Source organism: Dermacentor variabilis, chromosome 8, assembly GCF_050947875.1.
Source record: "Dermacentor variabilis isolate Ectoservices chromosome 8, ASM5094787v1, whole genome shotgun sequence".
Classification (NCBI taxonomy): domain Eukaryota; kingdom Metazoa; phylum Arthropoda; class Arachnida; order Ixodida; family Ixodidae; genus Dermacentor; species Dermacentor variabilis.
This window is the reverse complement of record NC_134575.1, coordinates 103,269,256-103,292,056: the sequence shown is the minus strand read 5'-3', so window position 1 is coordinate 103,292,056 and position 22,801 is coordinate 103,269,256. Positions and strand designations below refer to the sequence as shown.

Here is a 22,801-nt window from a genome sequence, read left to right as displayed (position 1 = left end):
CTAGAATAGCAGCTTGGGCTTGCTTGTTTTCCATCCCGGTGTTAACAACGAAAAATGTAGACGGCACACGAGACGACAAGGCGACAGCACAAGCGCTGCCGAAATAATCGCGCCGCCTTGCGCGCGCTTATTTTCGCAAGTGAGGACGTACATTATCGGTGTTCGTGCTGTCCAAGTAAATTTAGAAATTTGTTTGGCGTGTGTTTCAATCTTGTTCTTTTGTATGTTTGGTCGATATTTTGTCTTTGTTTTCTTGAATGACGGGCTTCGTATGCATGAATTTTTATTTAGATACGGTCAGAGCAACAAAACATTGCAATTCGTACTCAGCACTCCGTCCATGTCGTCCTTCTTTGTCCCGTTCCTTCTGCGCTATCTTATGAATTATGTTCTATCAAAGCTCAACGTAGCAACATGTCATCCGACGATCGCTCATAGGTAGCGCTCTCTCTAGACGTGATACCAATGCGCGCATCAAAACTAATGTGACAAAGTTCTTATCGAAGCCTTTGTATATTTATCGTCTTCAACTTAGGTGTGGACTTGGTGCTCAACTCGTTGTCTGAAGAGAAGCTGCAGTCCAGCGTGCGCTGCTTGGCAACTCACGGCCGCTTCGTGGAGATCGGCAAGTTCGACCTATTCGAGAACAATAATTTGGGCATGTCCGTGTTCCTCCAAGACACCAACTTCCACGGGGTCATGTTGGACAGCTTGCTGCTCCCTGATACGACTGCTCTGGCTCAGAAGCACCGTGTCGGAGAGCTTCTCGACGAGGGAATAAAATCCGGCGTCGTGCAGCCACTGGATGTCACCGTGTTCGCCCGAGAAGACAGCGAGCAGGCGTTCCGTTATATGGCCTCTGGAAAACAAATTGGCAAGGTCTTGATCCAGGTGCGTTATGCACTAAGGGAAGCTTGTTTTCACTTAACGAAGGGTGTGGTGGTGTAAGTAGATTAAGTTACCACCGACACAAACATATATAGTAGCGTGACTGCGTGATTCCCACAGGGATGAAACTTGCATGTTTTATGCCGCCCTATATAGAACCCGAACCCTACTTGTCAAAGGTGGGGGAGTCACAGTTTCAAATTGAATCCTACATTTTTCTTTGCAGTTTCGAAAAAGGCATGTGGCTGCGACTCGCCAGTGATCGCAACTATTTAGTTCTGATACTGTTGGCGTGAACGTAAATTTCTAATCGAACAATAGTTAGAATATTGGAGACATCCGTAAAGGCAAAGTCTTGAAAGCACCAGTTGTAGCTAAAAGACGCGAATTCGGGTCTAGCACTCGTTTCTGCGAAGGCATATAAGGATTTCAGAAAATTACATTGCTGAACAAAGCAGCTTTTTCTTTGTTCGCGGCCTAACCGCCCCGTCGCCTCTGGTTTTTCGCGACCATCTGCTCTTGGCCAGAACACTTCATTGAGACGACACTGATGCAGAGTGCTTACAGATGCGGACTGAAGAGAGCGAGCACACGACTCGCGCGCCTCCGCTGACAGTGGAAGCAGTGGCGCGTCCCAGCTTCTACCGGCACAAGTCTTACGTCATTGTCGGTGGCCTTGGTGGCTTCGGCCTGGAGCTCGCCGAGTGGATGGTGTCACGTGGCTGCCGCAAGCTGCTTCTGGTCTCAAGGAGCGGTGTGCGTACGGGCTACCAGAGGCTGTGTCTTCAGCGGTGGAGCGACCTGGGGGCCACAGTGCTCGTAAGCAACGAGGATGTCTGTACGGTGGAAGGTGCTCGCAAAATTGTCGACAACGCAGCAACCATGGGTCCTGTGGGCGGAATTTTCAACTTGGCCATGGTAAGTCAGCCGAGCGGCGCATCAGCATCATTATCTAACTTTCCTTAAGGATAACATTCCTCCTGCGTCTTTATCAGCGCCGCCATCATGCTCATGACATACTTCTGGTAAAATGCGTTCCTTGACATCATGTAGTCCCAGAGTATCCAGTTTAATTCGAAATAAATTTATATTCGAATAAAATAGGTTGGCATGTGGTGGGGAACTCAGCAATTCTTTAAAAAAGATCAAGCAATCTTTCAACGCATTCTGCGAAATGCTGACCTATCAGTCAGAATTACGACTTTGAGTGAATACATGTTAGAAGAGTATTATAAGAAAAAATTCTTATCGTTCCTTGAAATGTCGACAGAATGGTGGTATATGGAGTGATCTCCTGAAAATTTCACAGGATTTCTAAATATTGTACGCAGCACCTAACATATCTCCAGTCCATGAGTTGGATTATGAAGATATTTGGCATTACTTGCGCAAGAAATTGAACTACATATAATACAGTAAGAAAATCAATAATTTCCTTCTTTTTCTTACGGCACCAAAATTTTTGGGCTCAAAGACATTCAGGAGGCATACGTGCTATTTCCATATTGTTGCATTTTAGCCCCATGATCACTTATCATGCGTACTATACCGGTAGCCCGCTACACGTCTCACTGTCATAATTTTATACTATATGTTATTTTACGCTTCTACGATAGTGGTTCATTTTAGGCCACTTTACAGCCATGTTGCATCCCAACATCGCAAATCAGCAATCAGCGTTTAACACAACATTATCAGTCATGGCGCTCATGGACATACGTGGCCCCTTGCGCCACTAAACAACACACATTCGTTCATTTTGATGTGGTGGAATCATACGTGAGCTCTACCGAGTTGGGACTCGTGAATTTCTATCGAACTTCTACTGCTGATACGGTCCGCTACCATTAGCTTCTTGTCTTTGATGTCTCTATATTTCTTAGTAATGCTCACGCAAAAGCATTATGGGAAGTCACTGAAATCTGTAGCAATGAGTAGTTTATGAAAAACTTTGGGAATAGCGGTGCACTTTTACTCATGTGCTTGAAAGTTCGGCTTCTTCATTTTATATTTACAGGTTCTTCGCGACGCCTTAATTGAGAACCAGTCGCCCGGGATGTACGTTGATGTGTGCAAGCCAAAGGTTCTGGGAACTCAGTGTCTCGACGAAGTGTCGCGAAAAGCTTGTCCTGAGCTCGACCACTTCGTCGTCTTCTCCTCCTTGGCTTGTGGTCGCGGAAACATTGGCCAGACAAGCTACGGCTTCGCAAACTCCGTCATGGAACGCCTTTGCGAGCTTCGGGTTGCGGACGTACTGCCTGGTGAGTTGAATTGCTTTAGTGTCCAGTGCCCTGTTCAAAGCAGCGTTAGTTATGATGGTTCGAAGGTAAAAAGGCAACATCACTGCGTCACCTTTTCAGGGACTTCCTGGCCCAGAATCCCTAGAAGGAAAATTTCGCCGGTCCAATGAACTTCTGCAGTACGCACAGATAACTGAACTGCATTATAATTCTGATTTTCGCCGTTCCAATGAACTTCTGCAGTACGCACAGATAACTGAACTGCATTATAATTCTGATCGCATTTACTGGTGCATTTGATATGGTTGGAGAAACTGTAGGTTTTGTTATGCCACTGCAAAAACACACAATTCGAGGCTCATATTTCTGCTGCAAGCGTAGGAAACAAAGAAATTATCAAAGTATGTCACTTGTCACCAGGGGGTAACAACTGACTCGTAGTAACTGGTTGAGAAATAAGACAAGTCGAATAACTATTTTATAATTTTTTTAGCGTGCTCGTCGCAATGGGAATATTGAAGCAAGCTCCTCATACTGGCCCACTTAACTATTGTATATTGAAAATTGCGATTACCCGCGGAACATTTACACGATAAATTTCGGCTATCAGCGTTCGGAAACGACACCGCGATACGGCGGCGAGCTCAGTGGGGCGGCCCACGAGGCGACGTTCTGCTTACGTCACACCACAGGGCGCAGCCAGCGCTCTGCAACGGCGAGGAGACCAGCGCCACCGCGCGAAAGCAGACTTATGTATGAAAGTGTGAAACTTAAAAGAGATGAGATATAATTCGTCGAACTGCCAAAACTTCGCATCAAGAAGAAAGTAAGGGATGTTCGATATTATAACGTAGGAAAGATTCAGCAAGCACTAAAATATGGCCACAGAATGCAATCAGGCAATAGGCAATAGGCACAGAAGGCAATCAGGCTCACCCTGTTTTCCGCTCCCTTTGATTACCCCTACCTCTTTCCTTTTTTGCTCGTCCTGAGCTGCGCTAATAGCCTTAAACAGTTATGACATACCAACTCGCCCAAACTGCCACGCTTTTGACCAGGCAATAGAGGACTTCGAATACAAGATATGCGCACTAGAAAATAAGCAGGGTAATGTCATCAGCAATGTCAGCGATATAACAACAGTAACACAATATTTTTACACTGACCTGCTCAGTACGCAGAGCAGCTACTTCCATTCGAAGGAGTAATGAACACGATGTTGCGGATCCTTTTGTAACTAGCAATGAACTTAGGAGGGCTTTGCACAGCGTAACCCGGGGAAAACCGGCAGTTGAATCTGGAATAACAACCGATTTAATCAAAGATGGAAGAGATATCATGCTTGAAGAAACAGGAGACAGCTGATAAAGATGTTGATTAAATGCTAAAAGTCTGCGTCACATACGCTTGTCACGTATGCCTGGTCTTCCCCTCAAAGGAAGCTTGGCTATCATTTTCGATCACCTACTGCGTTGCCAGGATGTGTGGTACATAGCTAGACTAAGAAAATCGATATGCGTCGAAGCGCCACAGAATAGCTACTAATAAAAATTGTGCTTTCAACACCTTATTCGGTGTCTGACGCTCGCTTCAGCTATAACACCACAAGTAGTAGACCTCAATTTTTTTCAACTAGAAAGCACCGTTGTACAGCTGTTGCCCTCAGCAACCATCTGTCGGGGGGCTGGCCTATTGAAGAACATGCTACTTATAAATGTTCCGTGATAACTGAGTGGCACATTGTATCCCAACATGACCTTGATTTACTATAAGTGCTTATTGTTACCGCGAACTGCATACGCGCTCGTGAATCGCGCTGTACCACAGCGTTAGCACCCATGTCCGGTTTCTCGCACTGTTGTTACTTGTTTATCCAGCCTGCTTCACTGCTGTTACCGCTTCACGATTTAGGGAGACTAAACTCTGAGTAACATCGTGCCCTTCACCAATCATTAAAAATAAATACAATATTTTTTAACCTTTACAATAACAGAGGAAGCGAACGTGCTTCTACGGCACTAAGCGTGACGTATTTGACTGAATCGTGACATTTTAGCTGCGATAACGTAATACAGCGAAGGGTTTTGGCGAACCTATCGGACTTTTCCAGGCTGCAGCCGCTGGTTATTTGGGGTTCTCTGGGGACTTGCCGAATGCTTCACACTTATAAAAGATTGAATTCGTGCCCAATGCAGGGCTCAAACGCCGACCCGCAGCAAAGCAGCCCAACGCTCAAACCCTTAGGCCACAATCGCACAAACACTTCAATCGTGACAGAGCCAACCAGCTCTTTGAAATCAGTGTGGCGTGCTGACACTGATGCTGATTTCCATACTACGGCACATATCCAAACTGGGGAACTGACCGAGAAGCGGGCGTTACATTTAAAATGACTGAGAGAAAAAACTGTTCAATACTGCCTAGTGTAAGTGTTGTCACATTCCGTGACATGGGTGCTCGCATACGCATAGCGTTTGCGCCAAAGGCGCAGGAATGAAATTCGCAGCATTAAAGCATGTTATTAACGCGAGTTGTGAATCAACGGTTATTGTCTCAAATAAATGCATATGTGGGAGGCATTGATGTGCTCGAAAAGCTTGCGACTGACACATGGTAATAACTATCGCCGTAGTTTTTACGCGAATGTCGGTTAGCATAATTAAATGTAGTGTAAGGAAGAAGAAGTGCGCCGTGCCGAGCTCCGCAGCCGGATCGCCAGCGCTACTGAAGTGGGGCTCGGGCTAGACGCTGTTCCTGGTTTTGACTGGCTAAGCCTGCGCTGTTGCGTCTTCCGTGTCCGTGTCCGCGTCCTTCGTCAGAACTTTCTGTTGGATCGTCAGAGGTCAACACCCTCTACTGTAGTCCCGTTCCTGCCATATCGCCTGACGACGTTTTCAGCCACGTCATCGACAACGCCTTAAGCCCCACGCAACGCCATCACCTTCTCCGTCTCCTCGAGAAATTTCGCCCTGCTTTTGACAGCCATAGCACTTCTCTGGGCCGAACGACGACTGTATGTCACCGTATTGACTCCGGTTCTCACCCACCGCTACGGCAGCGACCCTACCGCGTCTCGTCGACAGAACGACGCGTCATTGATGAGCAAGTAGGTGACATGCTAAAGCGTGGTGTCATTGAACCGTCCGACAGCCCATGGGCATCGCCAGTTGTTTTAGTTAAAAAGAAGGATGGCTCGATCCGCTTTTGCGTGGATTACCGTCGCCTAAACAAAATAACCAGAAAGGATGTTTATCCATTGCCGCGGATCGACGACGCCCTCGACAGCTTACAAGGTGCAGAGTTCTTTTCCTCCCTCGATCTACGCTCTGGTTATTGGCAGGTGCCTATGGCTGCAGAAGATAAGCCTAAAACTGCTTTCATCACACCAGATGGCTTATAAGAATTTCGTGTGATGCCATTCGGACTTTGCAACGCGCCCGCGACTTTTCAGCGCATGATGGACACTATTCTTCGAGGTCTCAAATGGAACACGTGCTTGTGTTATTTGGATGATGTAGTAGTGTTCGCGCCAGATTTTTCTACTCACCTGCATCGCTTGGAGCAGGTTTTACGCTGCCTCAGTGACGCTGGCCTCCAACTGAATCTGAAAAAATGTCACTTTGGGGCACGCAAGCTGACAATTCTCGGACATGTCGTGTCGAAGGACGGCGTTCTCCCTGATGCCGCTAAGCTCCGTGCTGTTAAAGAATTCCCGAAGCCAACGTCTCTAAAAGACTTGCGCAGTTTCATTGGCCTCTGCTCGTACTTCCGCCGCTTTATTCGCAATTTCGCTTCGATTATGGCACCTCTGACAGAGCTTCTTCGGGGAGACCCCAATCTTTCTGCGTGGTCCCCGACTTGCGATGATGCCTTCGCGACGCTACGTCACCTGCTCACAACACCACCGATACTGCGCCATTTCGATCCAACTGCTCCCACGGAAATCCATACGGATGCTAGTGGTGTTGGTCTTGGCGCTGTGCTCGCGCAGCGCAAGCCCGGCTGCCAAGAATATGTTGTTGCTTACGCAAGCCGTACTCTGACGAAAGCTGAAGCGAACTATTCCGTCACGGAAAAAGAATGTCTCGCGATCATCTGGGCCATCACAAAATTTCGCCCATACCTGTACGGCCGGTCCTTCGATGTCGTTACCGATCACCACGCACTTTGCTGGTTGTCGTCTCTCAAGGATCCCTGCGGCCGCCTAGCCCGGTGGGCACTGAGGCTCCAAGAGTACGATATCCGGGTTGTCTACCGCTCAGGCAAGCAGCACGCCGATGCCGATGCTCTTTCGCGCTCGCCTGTCCACGCCGACATTGTCAGTGTGTCTGTCCTAGACGACCCACTTCTCCCATTCGCTTCTGTCGACATGGCTTTGGAGCAGCGCAAGGACTCCTGGATTTCATCTTTGATAGATTCCATCTCTAATTCACCTGCACGCCCACCATCCCGAGCGTTGCGCCGACAAGCTTCGCACTTCGCCATCCGCGACGGAATTGTCTATCGCCGTAACTACGGTTCCGACGGCCGCAAATGGCTGCTTGTAATACCTCGGCAGCTCCGCACTGATGTATGCGCCGCTTTCCACGCCGACCCTCAGTGCGCACACGCTGGTCTCTTCAAGACCTACACCAGACTACGCCACAGGTTTTATTGGCGTGGTATGTACACATTTGTGCAAAAGTATATTCGCTCTTGCACAGAATGTCAACGCCGCAAGCCTGATCCTTGCCGCCCTTCTGGACCAATGCAACCTCTGCCATGCCCTTCGCGGCCCTTTGACCGGGTTGGGATCGACTTATACGGACCTCTGCCATACACAGCTGCTGGTAATCGCTGGGTCATTGTAGCTGTAGACCACCTCACGATGTATGCAGAAACGGCCGCTCTACCAGCCGCGACGGCTCGTGACGTTGCTTCCTTCCTGCTTCACCGCTTCGTTCTACGTCACGGCGCTCCCCGTGAACTCCTGAGCGACCGAGGTCGCGTCGTTCTCGCCGACGTGATTCAAGAACTTCTCGCTGAATGCTGCGTCATTCATCACTGTACCACCGCATATCACCCGCAAACAAACGGATTGACAGAGCGCTTTAACCGAACTCTTGGCGACATGCTTTCGATGTATGTCGCCTCCAACCACACCAAATGGGACCTCATCCTTCCCTATGTCACGTACGCCTACAACACGGCACCCCAGTCAACGACGGGTTTTTCTCCCTTCTTTCTTCTATATGGCCGCGAACCATCATTTCCCATTGACACTATTCTCCCTTACCGTCCCGACTTATCAGAGGGTACACCGGCTTCCGAAGCCGCCCGGTATGCAGAGGAATGTCGGCAACTAGCTCGCGCCCTTACAACGCAAGAACAAGCGCTACAGAAATTTCGTCATGACGACGGGCACCCCCACCACCAGTTTTCGCCTGACGCTCTTGTTTGGTTGTGGGTGCCTCCTACTTCGACACAAGGTGTCTCCTCCAAGTTTGTATCCCGATATCATGGACCTTACCGGGTTCTACGCCAAACTTCTCCGGTGAACTACGTTATCGAACCTCTGACGCCCCCTACGGACCTGCGCCGCCGAGGCAGGGAAATTGTGCGCGTAGATCGGCTCAAGCTGTATCACGAGCCCTTCGTCCTCACGACACCTTAGGCCTCCTGTGCGGCTTCGTCTTCAGCGAGGGGGGAAGTTGTAAGGAAGAAGAAGTGCGGCGTGCCGAGCTCCGCAGCCGGATCGCCAGCGCTACTGAAGTGGGGCTCGGGCTAGACGCTGTTCCTGGTTTTGACTGGCTAAGCCTACGCTGTTGCGTCTTTCGTGTCCGTGTCCGCGTCCTTCGTGTCGTCCACAACCGTGTCGGACTTCTTTACCATAGTAGGATTACCTTTGCTTTATCCCCCTCAGTGGGCAGTCGATTAGTTACAAAGACTGCTGAGAAATATGGTACTATATTTCGCGGGACAAAGCAGACGTGTTTTTAATATTTCAGAATTATTGTTATCAATACCCGATGATATAAACAACTTTAAATCTTGTATACGTTTTCATGCCCTTCAAACGCCCACATCCATAGAGACAAAGGGACAGTCGAGGTCGGAAACACAGGGAACAGTAGAACAGCCTTTTCACTCCTAAGGGTACAATCCAGAGAGTTCATTAGCCTAGGTTAATTGTTTGGCGGAATTGTCCTGTACATTTTCTTGCTAGTAATTTTTGCACAGCTGCATAGCCAGTCAGGAGAAATGGCAGAGGTGATATACAAGCCTTTTCTAAAGCGTTCTGCTTAAAGCGAAACACCTGGTATATTCTTATGTGGAACCGAAAACGCGCTGCGCAATTTTCTATGCTACGAACGAAAAAGACACCTGCTAAAATCTGTTGCGAAGTATTTCAATTATATTGAGGATTAAAAGATTTCAAAATCCATATCACGCTGTATGGCTGTTTTGAAAACGTGCAAGCATGTTCATGTACACATATTCGCCTAGGCTATGTGGGCGAGAGAAAAAGTAGGTCGCCGCTAGTTCTCTCACAGATACCAAGGCAGCTTGCACGCAGCTTCGCCTACGCTGGGCTAATAGTTAGTAAAGCTGCTTAGAAGCATCCATCCCGCTCCGTTTGACAATGACTAGCAATTGCAAAACGCCCTTTTTCTTGTATAATATAACAAAACTGCTTTATGAAATGTAGGCATGGTTTTGTTCGAAATCCGTGATTCTGTCTTCAATGGAAGAGCTCTGTAGTGTAAACATTCTTATGCAAGCGATAACGTGTCAATAGTACACAGCTACAGCGTATAGAAAAATGGTTATGAAAATTTCAATGCTTGAAAAATGAATGAAATTTTATTATTGCTTGTATTTTTAGGCTTGGCCATACAGTGGGGCCCTATCGGAGACGTTGGCGTAGTCCACGATGTCTTCGGCGATGACGCGACAGTTGCTGGACTTTTGCCACAGCCAGTAAATTCTTGTTTGGAGGTGTTGGACTACTTCCTGAGCCAAAGTCACCCCGTCGTGTCGTGCTTTGTCAAGAAAAGCCAGTCTTCAGCTTCAGACAGCGTGGACAAGCGAGATCTCGTTCAGAGCGTGGTTCATATACTTGGTGAGTGCTGATGGCTTTCTACCTAAATATATGGTAATTGTAGTTCTTTTTTTTTAGCGCATTTTCAAATTCCTAACACACCTGAGAAAGTATTATGTAAGAGGTGAGTTTGTATACAAGAAAGCATAATTGTCGCAATGATTCCACGAGAAAGCACACATCTTACGCTCAGCATGAAGCTTAAACAGCACGTGATAGTAGCGATGTTGTGGAAAAGGCCGCCCCAGTCTTGCTGCTCTGGGGAAAAGAATCAAGCACTATGTTTTTAAGCGCACACACGAGCGAGTAAATTTTAATGCATTGCCAGTGTGATTAGATATTTCGAATTGTAGAGATAATGTAAGGCGGGTGATGAAGAACGAAATAACTTATGAAAGACAGAGTTCCAATGCGCCAGCTAAAATACGGTTACCGAAGAATAAAAGAAGAGAGTGAAAGAGAAGATCACGAGACCTGGCTTTTGCGTGTTCCTACTAGTCAGCCATTTTGACCCCATTGACTATAATTGTATGTACATTCCAAATACAGTTTTATACTCCCAACATCCCCGTAACATATTGGTGGAGGTGTGGGGTACCACGGCTGGAAGGCCAGCTCCGCAGTGGACGTCGCATCAACATCGCCACCATGAGTGACGGTGAGCACTCGGGATCAACGTCGTTGCCGCCTCCAACGTCACGATCCCCCTCTACGTCGCTCTACCCTTCGGCTGTGGCTGCGCAACCCTAGGATACCGGAACTTTCTGTGGGACTGATGGCGCCGACGTTGAAGAGTGGGTGGCTATGCACGAACGTGTGAGTAAAATCAACAGATGGGACCCTACCTTTATGGTAGCTAACCTGTTGCTCTACTTAAGAGGCACGGTAAAGGTGCGGTTCGAAAACCATGAAGAGGATCTGACCAGCCGGTACCAATGCAAAGAGAAGTTAACAGAGTTTGGTAAACCAGCCGGCCGTAAAATTCAGCAGGAACAGGCCTCTTGTGCCCTATGTTTTATGTTTCGTATATCCAGGAGATGCTGGCGCTTTCTCGTAAAGCCGATCACGACAAGACAGAAGCTGAGAAGGTAGGGCGTGTGCTCAAGGGATCTGCTGACGACGCCTTTATTATTCATATGTAAAAACTGCTCTACAGCTAATGCTATCATTAAACAGTGCCGACAATTCGAGCAGGCCAAAAGCCGACGCGTCCTGCACCCATTCACCAGACTACCCGATACTGCCGCGACGTTGACGTGTGAAGATCAGCCCGCACAGCAGCATGCGTCGCCACCAGAGGACGTGGTGCGAATCGTTCGACGCGAACTGGACGCGATGACGCCCGCAGCTTTCTGTTCGCGTAGCCTTGATGCTACCCTTTTTCAGTTCCTCTCGTGCAAGCCATAGTTCGACAGGAACATGAAAACTTTCGCCTACATTGTGTCTGTGCTGTAACGAACCCCAGAGCCAACGAACGCCCTTCTACTACTTTCGCTCCACCCTGACGCTTCTCTCCGCGTTATCGCGGAGAGCAGAGAGATCCGCTCTCCGCGATAACGGGGATATCGGCTGGTCGTCCGCGGATAACCGTGGACGACCAGCCAATATGTTTCACCTGTCGCCGCATTAGTCATATCGCCCGATACTGTCGCAACTCGTGGCCCTCAACACCTCGCAGGGAGACCAACCTTAGCTGTTTTAATGGAAATGCCCGCAATTTTTCGCCCACCACCGTTTCTAACATCGCCGACGACTCTGCTAGGAACACGTGGTACAGTCGCTCGCCATCGCCGCGTGGAAACCAGTCTCCCTCATCGCAAACACCTCGCCCATCTTCCCGTTCGCCGCAACCACGTCGCCTTTCGTCCCTTGTGGCTTTTGGCCGCAGCCTTGTGGAAACATAAGAAATACAGCCCCCGAAGGTGGTGCTGCATTGCCCACTACTGCAGCCAATCCTCTGTCTGTGCCCACAAAAAGAAGTGTAATTGACATTAAAATAGACGGCTTACCTGTACATGCACTCATCGACAGAGGAGGCCACATATCTGTGAGGAGTGCTAGCCTACGTAGACGTCTAAAGAAGGTCCTCACCCCAGCAGCTGCCCGAGGGCTTCGTGTGGCCGACGGCGGCGTGCTCGTTGTACTTGGAATGTGTAGTAGGCGTATAAGTATAGCCGGCCACCCTACTTCTGTTTTTTAGCTGTGATTGACAACTGCCTTCACGACATTATCCTTGGATTGGACTTTTTATCCACCCATTCCGCTATCATCACTTGCGCAACCGGCGTTCTTCAGTTGGAACTGCCTCAAGTCGCCGATGCTCCGAGCACCGCTCCACCACACTTGTGTTCGCTTCAAGATGTGCGTCTGTCAACTGAGGCAGTCGCTTACGTCGCTTTGACCGCACAGCCACAGATTCCCGACAGTGAATAGGTCCTTCGCCCCATCATCGATGTGCTTTATCACCGGAATGTCGTTCATCCGCTTCTGAATTTTCACCTGTGCCCTCAAGTGCTTCCAGCCGGCATGTTCTTGGCCAGCGTTTCTAAAAGTTCCGAATTTGACATTGAAACTCTGAATGCCGAGAGCGGTTTCTAAGCACCAATCGCAGCTCACAGCTCTTGATTCATAACGGATGACTTGGCAAAAATGATTGCACCTGACCTCACCTCTGCACAGGCCACCGATATAATTCTCATCCTCGAATCGTACCTTGACATCTTTTTATTTCGGCGACAAGCCTTTGGGACAAACATCTGTTGTTCACCACCGTATCAACACTGGAGACACGAATCCTATTCGTCGGCCTCAATACCAGGTATCGCATGCTGAACGTCGAGTCAACCAATCAGAAGTGGACAAAATGCTCCGTAAAGGGGTCATCGAACCATCAGCCAGCCCTTGGGCTTCACCTGTCGTCCTTGTGAAAAAAAAGGTACCTGGCATTTTTGCGTCGTTTATCACTATTTAAACAAGATCACTCGAGAAGACGCCTACCCACTACCATGCTTCGATGACGCCTTGGACTGCTTGCATGGAGCTAGATACTCCTCGTCCATCGATCTTCGATCCAGCCACTGGCCGATTTCATTTGATGAAATGGACCGCGAGAAGACGGCCTTCATCATGCCGGATGTCTTATATCAGTTCAAAGTCATGCCCTTTGGCCTATGCAATGCTCCCGCGATAATTGAACGTATGATGGACTCTCTTCTACGAGGCTGCAAATGAAACACCTGTCTCTGTTACCTTGACGTCGTTATTGTTTTCTTCCACGTTCGGCAGCCACCTTACCCGACTCGCTGCCATTCTTGCGGTCTTCCGGAAAGCCGGTCTCCAACTTAACTCCACGACATGTCAATTCAGGCATCTTCATATTACCGTGTTGGGACACCTCGTTGACACATCGGGTGTCCAAGCAGATCCAGAATAAATCCGCGCGGCACGCAGTTTTCCTGTGCCACGTTCTGCTTCTGATGTGCGCTGCTTCATCGGCTGTGTTCTTCAACGGGTTTCTGACCACCCCTCCTATACTTGCCCACTTTGATCCATCGGCACCGACTCAAGACCACACTGAAGCAATCGGCCACGGTATCGGCGCTGTTCTCGCCCAACATCAGAATGGTACCGAGGCGTACTAGCTTACGCGAGCCGCCTGCTGTCACACGCTGAGAGCAATTATTCAATCACCGAGCTAGAGTACTTGGCTTGAGTTGGGCTGTCGCCAAGGTCCGGTCATATTTGTAGGGCCACACGTTTTCGGTCGTTACAGACCACCACGCCCTCTGCTGGCTGTCCTCTCTCCGGGACCCCACATGCCGGCTTGGTTGCTGGGCTTTGCAACTACAGGAATTTTCATTTGTTTTCAACTATAAGTCTGGACGCCTGCACATGGCCGCTGTGTGCCGCTCACGTCCCCCCGTGGATCCTCCCGATCCTGGTGCGCATTATCCGGTAACGTGCGTGATGGCTTTGACTGGCATGACCGACATGCGCGCTGAACAACGCGACCTTCATCCTTACTGTATATCATCGCCGCAGTGCAATCTCGCAGCACCAACGGCTCGTACGGCATGTACGTGCTGCAATGCGGCATCCTCTACTGCCGCAGTATCAATCCGGACGGCCCTGAGGTGCTCCTTGTCCTTCCTCGTCATCTGCGACCCGTCGTTCTCGAACAACTTCACGATGAAGCGATGGCGGGACACCTTGGAGTTTTGCGTACACACGACCACGTACGACGCCGGTTCTTCTGGCCGGGTCTCTACCACTCTGTGCGTCGTTTTGTCGCAATTGCGAATTGTGCCAGCCCCGGAAGAGACCTCCCTTGACACCTGTCGGCCGACTCCCTCCAATTGAAGTTCCCTCTGAACCATTCTTTCGCGTAGGCCTTGGCCTGCTTGGCGCTTTTCCGACGACGACTAGAGGGAATAAGTGGATCGCTGTCGCTACTCATTAGGCGACACGCTACGCGATAAGAAAGGTGTTGCCGAATCATCTGACGTGGCCGATTTTCTCCTTCACGACGTCATTCTCCAGCACGGTGCACCTCGACAGTTACTTGCTGCCCGCGGCCGCTCGTTCTTGTGTCGAGTTGTGGACGACCTCCTCCGCTCTTGTGACACTGAGCACAAGCTGTCCACCGCCTACCACCCACAAACGAATGGTCTCACGGAACGTCTCAACCGAACACTCACAGAGAGGCTGTCTATGTACGTTTCCAACGATCACCGTGACTGAGACGCCACACTGGCCTACGTGACATTCGCGTATAACTCATCCCGATATGACACCGCAGGATATTCACCCTTTTATCTTTTGTGTGGTCACGACCCCACTTCGCCCTTTGACACCATCCTACCTTCCGTGCCCTGCGTTGCCTCTGAGTACGCGCGTGAAGTCATTGATCGCGCTCACACGGCTCGTCAAGTAGCCCGATCTCGCTTATTAGCCTCACAGCATCTGGAAAAAGAGCGTTACAACCGATGCCATCGCGATGTTAATTTCGCCCCAGGTGCTTAGGTGCTGCTTTGGTCACCATGTCGTCGGGTTGGCCTCTCCCAGAAGCTTCTCTCTCGCTACACACATTCTTACGCAAAGTTACACCCTTTGTGGTGTATCTTTCCCACACAACAACAATCGTCATTTGCCTTGCTTGTGTTTCCTTTCCTGAAAACGCTACGCCCGCTACTTTCCTGTCGGGAATGCTATGTCATGCTGATAACGCGCATGCCGTTCGGTACTGGGAAGTACCCGGCTCGACGCGTTAAGGAAATGAAATGCTGACAGGACAGATGACGATTATCGTTGTGTGGCAAAAGGGTGTAATTTTGCTTAAGAGTGCAGCACTTTATGGAGTCCTACGTCAAGTTAACAACGTTAATAACGAGATCGCGCCGTTACAATGTCATCCATCCTCAAGCCCGCTGCCTGCCGACGTCGTGCACGTTTCGCGGCTGGAGCCATACTTCGCTCGCAGTTCTTCGCCTACCATGCGCCGAGAGACGGCGCTTCACCACCCGGGGTCGTGTTACCAAAGAATGAAAGAAGAGAGAGAAGAAGAAGGAGATCGCGAGAAGCTTGCAGCTGCGTGTTGTCACAAGTCGCCCATTCTAACCCCATTGTATCTGCTTGTATATACATTGTAAATACAGTCTTATACTCCCAACATACCCGTATCAATACAAAGGTGATTAGTTACACTCGGCTTTGGGAGATGGAATGATGATGCCACATGAATATGAAGCAGTAATTGTTGTGGCGGCACGAAGTTAAAATGGATTCAAGGATTTTTGTGAGGCTTCGGTTGTGTTCCAGATGGGAGTTGCATACTTCAATATATACCTGAGTAATGATTTGTAAGGTAGATTTAATTGTTTCGGGACGTTACCAAAATGGCGCTTTAGAAAGCCCAATGTTTTGTTCGTTGATGACGCGAGGTTATTAAGGCCCTAATCAATCTTCCTAGGCTGCTGTCTACAAAAGCTATTCTTAATCAAGACCAAATGTTCGCCAGTGTCGACATGGGCCATTCTACTTTTCTATATCTTAATCCAACAGGTATAACTGAATAAAATGTTTCTAACTTGAAGTCAGATGCATGCAGAAACAATGTTCGACGTTAGAATAAAGTTTTAATGTCAAGAGTGTAGGAAAACGGATATTATATTTAGCGATACTTTCTATGACCTTTCACGACAAAAAACGCGGCCAAAGTAAGGCACTTCTCAAGCAATGACACTGCTCTGTTATCCAGAAGGAACAACTGTCACATTGAACGAGAATGGGACTACCTTACGTATACGTTTAGTAAACATAGTAGACTTAACTTGAACAAACTTAAGACGTGCTTATTAGTCGATATGCACGGAAATGCTATTGTAAGCATGCACGCGTTCCATTTTACCGAACAGTGTATTTCTAGGTTTCGTGACAGGCCACTAGCCGGTAATAATAATGTAGAAGATTTCTCGCTCAACTGTACTTTTTTAGGGGACTTAGAAGGCTGACCATTTAAAAGAGGTAAAATTACAGAATAGACTAAGCTGCAGAATGCTTGCAAATAAAGACTTCCGAAAAAGTCATATTACCACTATCTAAGTGCAGCTTACGACACCGATAGGTGAGTAGGAGCTCCCCCTATAGGGGAGGTAAGGAGAAATACTGGACGCTGATTCACAGACGAAAGCACTGAAGCTGCGCTCTATGGACACTTCAAAACTTTTCTTGCTACATCTCGAGCAGGGATCAAAGACCCATCGAAGATGAGCCCGACCGTGAGCCTCGGTGAGCTGGGCATCGACTCCTTGATGGGCATCGAGGTGAAACAGCTGCTGGAGCGAGACTACGACGTTGCCCTGACTGCGCAAGAAATCCGGCAGCTTACAGTCAATCAGTTAAAAGAGATCGGCAAAGCCTGCAGCGACAATTCACCAGTGCCTGATACTTAGTTTGCGGCGGAAGGACAAGGTACGCCGCCCTCGACAGGATATACATTTAGCTGGGCACGCTGGCGTTCCGCTTTGGTTATGTGTTACGTAATCACGCACTGCACAGCGTCGCCCCGATGTCCCGGAGCCAATGTTGCATGCGCAGCCCGTGAACTGAGGGTTCCATATGATCTGATCCTCTGTAAACGATAGGGAGGGCAAGTACCTATGTGGAAATGAGAGAGATAGTTGGTACGTGTTCGTTCAATATGATACGGTGCGAGAAATGCCAGGACGTACAGCCGTTCTGCACAATGCACACAAGCGTTCGTGTTGCGTAGCACCAGAACAGACACTAAACGTTAGGCTGCCGCTATCTGTACATTTACTGCGCGCTGACAAACAGGGCCGGTTTCCTCTAGGTTTTCTGTATTTAGATCATCGATCTTCATCGCCGGCAGGGCAAGCCACGTGAGAATTTTTAGACGCCTGGTATATGCCAGGCCGCTGTTTTCGGTACACATCAGTAGTTACCTCGCATGCTGCGCCGAGCCAAAATGCTGCCTCTGCGTATTGAACTGTTAAGATGATGGTCCGAGGAGCTCGCTCGCCACGGTCAACCTTCCTTTTAATGCAAGGTCGGGAGAAACTATCCTTCGGGAGAAACTAACAATTTTTTGAGATACCAAGTACATGTGCGAAGAACTAAACGTTGAGCTAGTCGGTATATATGCGTTGTGGCCGAAGATTGCAACGAAACAACTATACTGGAAAGAAGAGAGAAGACGCGGCGCTAACTTTCAACTATATCTTTGGCACGTGCACGAATAAATAGGTAGAATGTCACAATGTCCCAGAAAAACATGACAAGAAAATAAAAACGCTTGTTTTGTCCCTTCTTCCCTGTGTCCGTGTTTCCTTTAACTCTTTATCCACAGTATATCTGCGCGTATGTATTAAGACGACATAAATATGTCGTTAGTGAGACCGTCGTTTGTTGCAGAGCCAGCGCGCTGAAAAGCTAGTGGGATTTCGAGTAGCTTACCTCAAGCAACGCAGTGGAAGATATGCACAGGATATGAGTTTTACGTATGGTGAATTATGTGAATACTACCTTTACAGTTATAAGGAAGATGTCCGGACCACGAACAGAGTGGTTTAATATATATTGATGTTTCGGCTCCCCCAAGGGAGCCTCGTTCACAATCTCCCGCGGGGTTCCCGTGTGGAGCCAAAGGTAAATGTACATTTTAAACCATTTTGGTCGGTGTCAGGACCTCTTCCTTTTAAATATCCGTCACACGCCTAGAACGGCCTTCCGTCGTACTCTCGACTTAATACTGCCTATAGTTTGTTCATTGAAAAAATATGTGCACTTTCTTTGACTGCGTAGACTAAGCTAAGGAGCCAAATATTTTTTTTTTTGCTGCGCATGTTCACGTAGCCCGTGAATTTAGTTAAGTGGAAACTACGTAGCGTAAAAATAAGTTCAGGTTACTGTACTTATTCTATTGCGATAACAATTACATCGACAATCTAGGCACAATCCTGCCGTCACTTTCGCCTTCGCCGTGAGGTTCCGCATAGATTCCAAGGGTGATGAAAGCGTCGTCGCGCGCCGTACCGTGTTTGTGTCAGTGAAAGCGGGCGAGGGTGAGCCGGCGATCGCGGGTCATGCTCGCGGACGCAACGGCGGAAAGCGGGGAAGAAGCGCGCCGCCTTCCGTCGCAAGCCAGGCTTCGGGGGATGGGTAGGGACGGGGTGGGGGGCCCGTTCTACTCCGGGCGGCCCGGGTGGCTCCGCGCTCCCGGCCGGGCAGCTATTTCTCGAAAGTGACCTGCGGCGGGTACAGGATGCGCCCTGCGGTTTCTTTTGGCGGCGTACTTTGCTTTCGCTACGGCTGGCGCATTTCGTCACTGCAGCATTTTCACAGCAAGTTTCCGCGCTCATCGAGTGAGATGGGTTCTGGTTGGCTTGTCACACCATGCTTGTAAGTTTAGTTAGAGTGCCTAGTGTTACAAGTTTATACTACCGACAAAACTACTATCCATACTTTGTGTAGCTGTCCACTAATTTGCAACCGCAGTCAATGCTTCGCCTTTCAGACGATACTGAAACTTTTTTGGGTTCAAAATTTATTTCATAGCAAAAAGGAGAAAGCTTGCTTAGGAAAGGATTGCGGTTGCAAGTTCCTCCTTCTGTTTGGGCTTTCTGGTGTCCATCTCCGCGTTTCGTGGCCCTGTAAGCTAAGAGTTCATCGCTGGATTGTAGCAAGTGTGAGTGGCTCTAAAAAAAGCTGATATGAACTCATCGAAGCAAATGAAAACTGTGCGGTGTTGGTTAGTGTTTTGTTTTCTGCATGCGATTACGAAGAAAGGACCTGCGTTTTGAGATGCTGGCACCGCTAGGACAAGTGTGTCGCTTGTCTGATGAGCAGATGCTGTCTCGACACCAGAAACCAATCCCAGTAGGCGATTCCGTCAGATGCGAAAGTAAAACTGGCGAATCAGAAGCAGTGTGTAAGGTAAACGGGCATTTCTTTAATTCCATGGCACACTTGATCGGTATTCTAGGTGGTTCGCTGGTGCCGATATTTCGCTAGGGTAGATTTCGCGAGTAGCATTGTAGCACCGGAGGGGTCAGCGTCTATGGTTGAAAGCGCGCTCCTCTCATGACGCGATGACAGCTTTCAACTACGTGGATATATGTACCCTCGCGAATTTCCACCTGTAGCAACAGGCATGCCCACGTCTGTTTTACGCTCGACAGCGTTCCTTCCAGTTAGCGAAAGCAGTGCTCTAGGCAGGCTCCAGACGCTCACGTGTTTCCTGCCCGTCGTGTGAAATCTCCTAAATAAACAACAGAGAACACAAATGTAGTAATATGGCATGGAATTTGTTAAATGCATTGTTTCCTCTACGTAGGCTTTTTTGGCCCAGTTCCCGAATTGTCTTGATATTTCTGCGGTAAAAAATTTGGAGGACGCTTAAGCTTCGCCTTGAAGAGCGGAACGCCATAGCATCCAGAGGTCCCTGCCGAAAGTAGTCGAATTTAATACGGAGTTCCCCACTACGGCGTGTTTCATAATGATATCGTGGTTTCGGTGCGTAAAAGTCCACAATTTAATTTAAACGTAAAGAAGCTTTACTGCATTTAACGCTTCCCGGCAACTGCAGCTTGTGTAACTGAATGTTTACTGGGAAATGCTGGCGTTGAACGCTTTCTGGTAGAAACGCGGCTTCTTGCCAGGGCCGATCCTTGAAGCAGGGCACAGCACCACCAAAAACATTTTCAGGTTTCTGTTATTTTTTGGCACTTTAATATTTACTTCTGAGAGCATTTATCCTAAGAGGCCTGTATTATTAGTGTTTTCTTTCATGACATTTGTTTCTGGGCTGTCATTCTCCAAATTCCTAGAAATAACATTGTCAAGAATGTAAGCCAAGGTATGACCAACTTTACTTATGGAATGATTTAGCAATATAACTGGCATATAATGTATGTGACTATGCCTAAGTCTATATGGAAATTTTCGCTCACGGGCCACTATGCCGGGACCCACACCGAATTTTTCGGCGACGTATACAGGGGACCTGACAATAAAAAATGATTTGCTCAATAAAAGTTCTAACCATGCTCTTTCAGAATACTCAGTATTGCATCCCCTGCCGTTTAACTTTATCACAGTGCATTTCGCGTGTATGGAGATGTAGCAGAAGTGTCCGCGGCGTAACTTTAATAATAGCCAACCTAGAGGTAATGTGTTTTTAGAAAACGCCTCAGCTATTTCTGCCTTCGGTGCAGCACTCACCAGAGACAAGCAGAGCTGGACGAAGCCCAGCAAAGTTGTACTAAGTGTGCGGTTTGACACTACCATGACTGGCCTTCTCCCAAGTCTGCTGGTCTCTGGTGTTTGCGACAGCACAGTCACGCATAATTTTTTCATCTTTGGCTGTGCTCATTCGCTCGGTTACGCCAACGCTTGCCGCAGGAAAGAGCGTCTAAAGCTGCGCTCTAATAAATGATTGTATTCGGAACACACTGGTAAACCTGAAACTGGAAGCGCCAGAAAAACGACTGGCCCTATTTGGCATAGTAGCATGTAATGAGAAGTTGCGCATGTGCGTAGGCGTAGCTTTGGCTGGGGTGCTAACGAAAGTTGTTGACGGGTAGAGTACAAGGTATTTTTTCGCCGTTTATGTAATTGAAGGTGTATGTTCCCGCGTTCTTGCTGAAGTCATTGTCTGTTTAGTTTTTTTCTAGTGTGCTGCCACGATTACTAAGTTTCACTTGGAAAGGAAAAAAGGCAGAAAGCAAAGGTAGGGGGGTCAACCAGACGCACGACCTGTTGGCTACCCTTCACAGGGCAAGAGGTTTAAGGGAAGAAAAGAAAGAACTTCTCCCGTATTTCTACCATATTCAATGAGGATGATAATGTTAGCTGAATGCGAATATAACCTTGCGACATTGAGCCGAACGAACTTGGTATTTCAGCGTTGCTTTTGTAGAGTAATACGATCACAATTACGCGTCTTAATGCATTGGTTACGTTGTTGCGCCAGAAAGCTGATATCTGGCCCTTTATTAATCTCAATTGTATTTTCCTTATGTGATGCCAGATCTAGAACCGAAAGATTGGACTCAAGGGAGTTGATGGCTTTTACGAAGACCCACACAGTAAGTGTGAGCACCAACGTGCAGATACCATTACTCGCCCAGTACATAAACAGAGGGCAGGTGGGGTGCATCGATTAGGTTCAATAAATTAATTATTGAAATATTGTTGACGTAATTTTTTTCTAGAAGGCAAGAAGAAATACACCAAATTATACTGGCCGCCATCATTTCCAAAAACTTGGGCAATTTCGTTTACTAAAGCAAGTCCTCAAGCAGCGCGGCCCTTCGGCTTTCCTCCTGAAAGAAGGCAACACATGGAATGCAGTGCGGATATGCAATGTATGCGAGCCTGGCACGACGCGCTTTTGACTTTAGCCTTGGGCAATCAGGCGGCCTGCTGGTCTTGGTGTGAGTCGCTTTTACCTTGCCAGCCCATTGTTCCTGCGCAGCCACTCGATGTAGGCATGAATGTTGCATTCAGGCACCAATGAACAACTACGACTGGTTCGGTTCTGCTAGAGTAAGACTACTTTTGAGTCTTTTCTTGGCATTTACATTTATTTTAGGCATGAATTTAGCTATCTTTTCCCTAGTCATCAGGGTTTTCTATATATTGTAACGAAAGTCCTGCGCCTTGAATGTGCTCCAAGAGAAACACGTCAAGCCCAAATCTCAGTCGTTCCCATAACCAACTAATCCCTTGACCCACTACTACTTTATCCTTCTGCTTACCCCTCTATTCCTCTTCTTTCACTTGCGCAGTTTTTTGTTACCGTTATACTCGCCGGCACCTCTACCCTTCAGTACGCGCAGGAGTAAGACAGTTTAGTACCAGTTTTACGGTGAATGTTAAGCTTCATCTCGCTGGCATGAGTACGAAAAGTTTGTTTGCGACGGTTGTCATGAATTTCGGGAATCGCAGCTAAACGAAGCATCGAATGACCAAAGCTTCCACTACAAGGCTGGGGCAAGAGAAACGAGGTGAGAATTTTGTGCAGCACCGAGATAAACGCAGTGCTCGTGGAACTATGGCTAAATCGTCTAGT

At 48.2% G+C, this 22,801-nt stretch overlaps 1 pseudogene; it reads left to right on the top strand.

The window, feature by feature from the left end:
- LOC142591508 (fatty acid synthase-like) overlaps positions 1-17,448 on the top strand; it is a 139,075-nt pseudogene extending 121,627 nt beyond the window's left edge.
- The last annotated feature ends 5,353 nt before the right edge of the window (positions 17,449-22,801 follow it).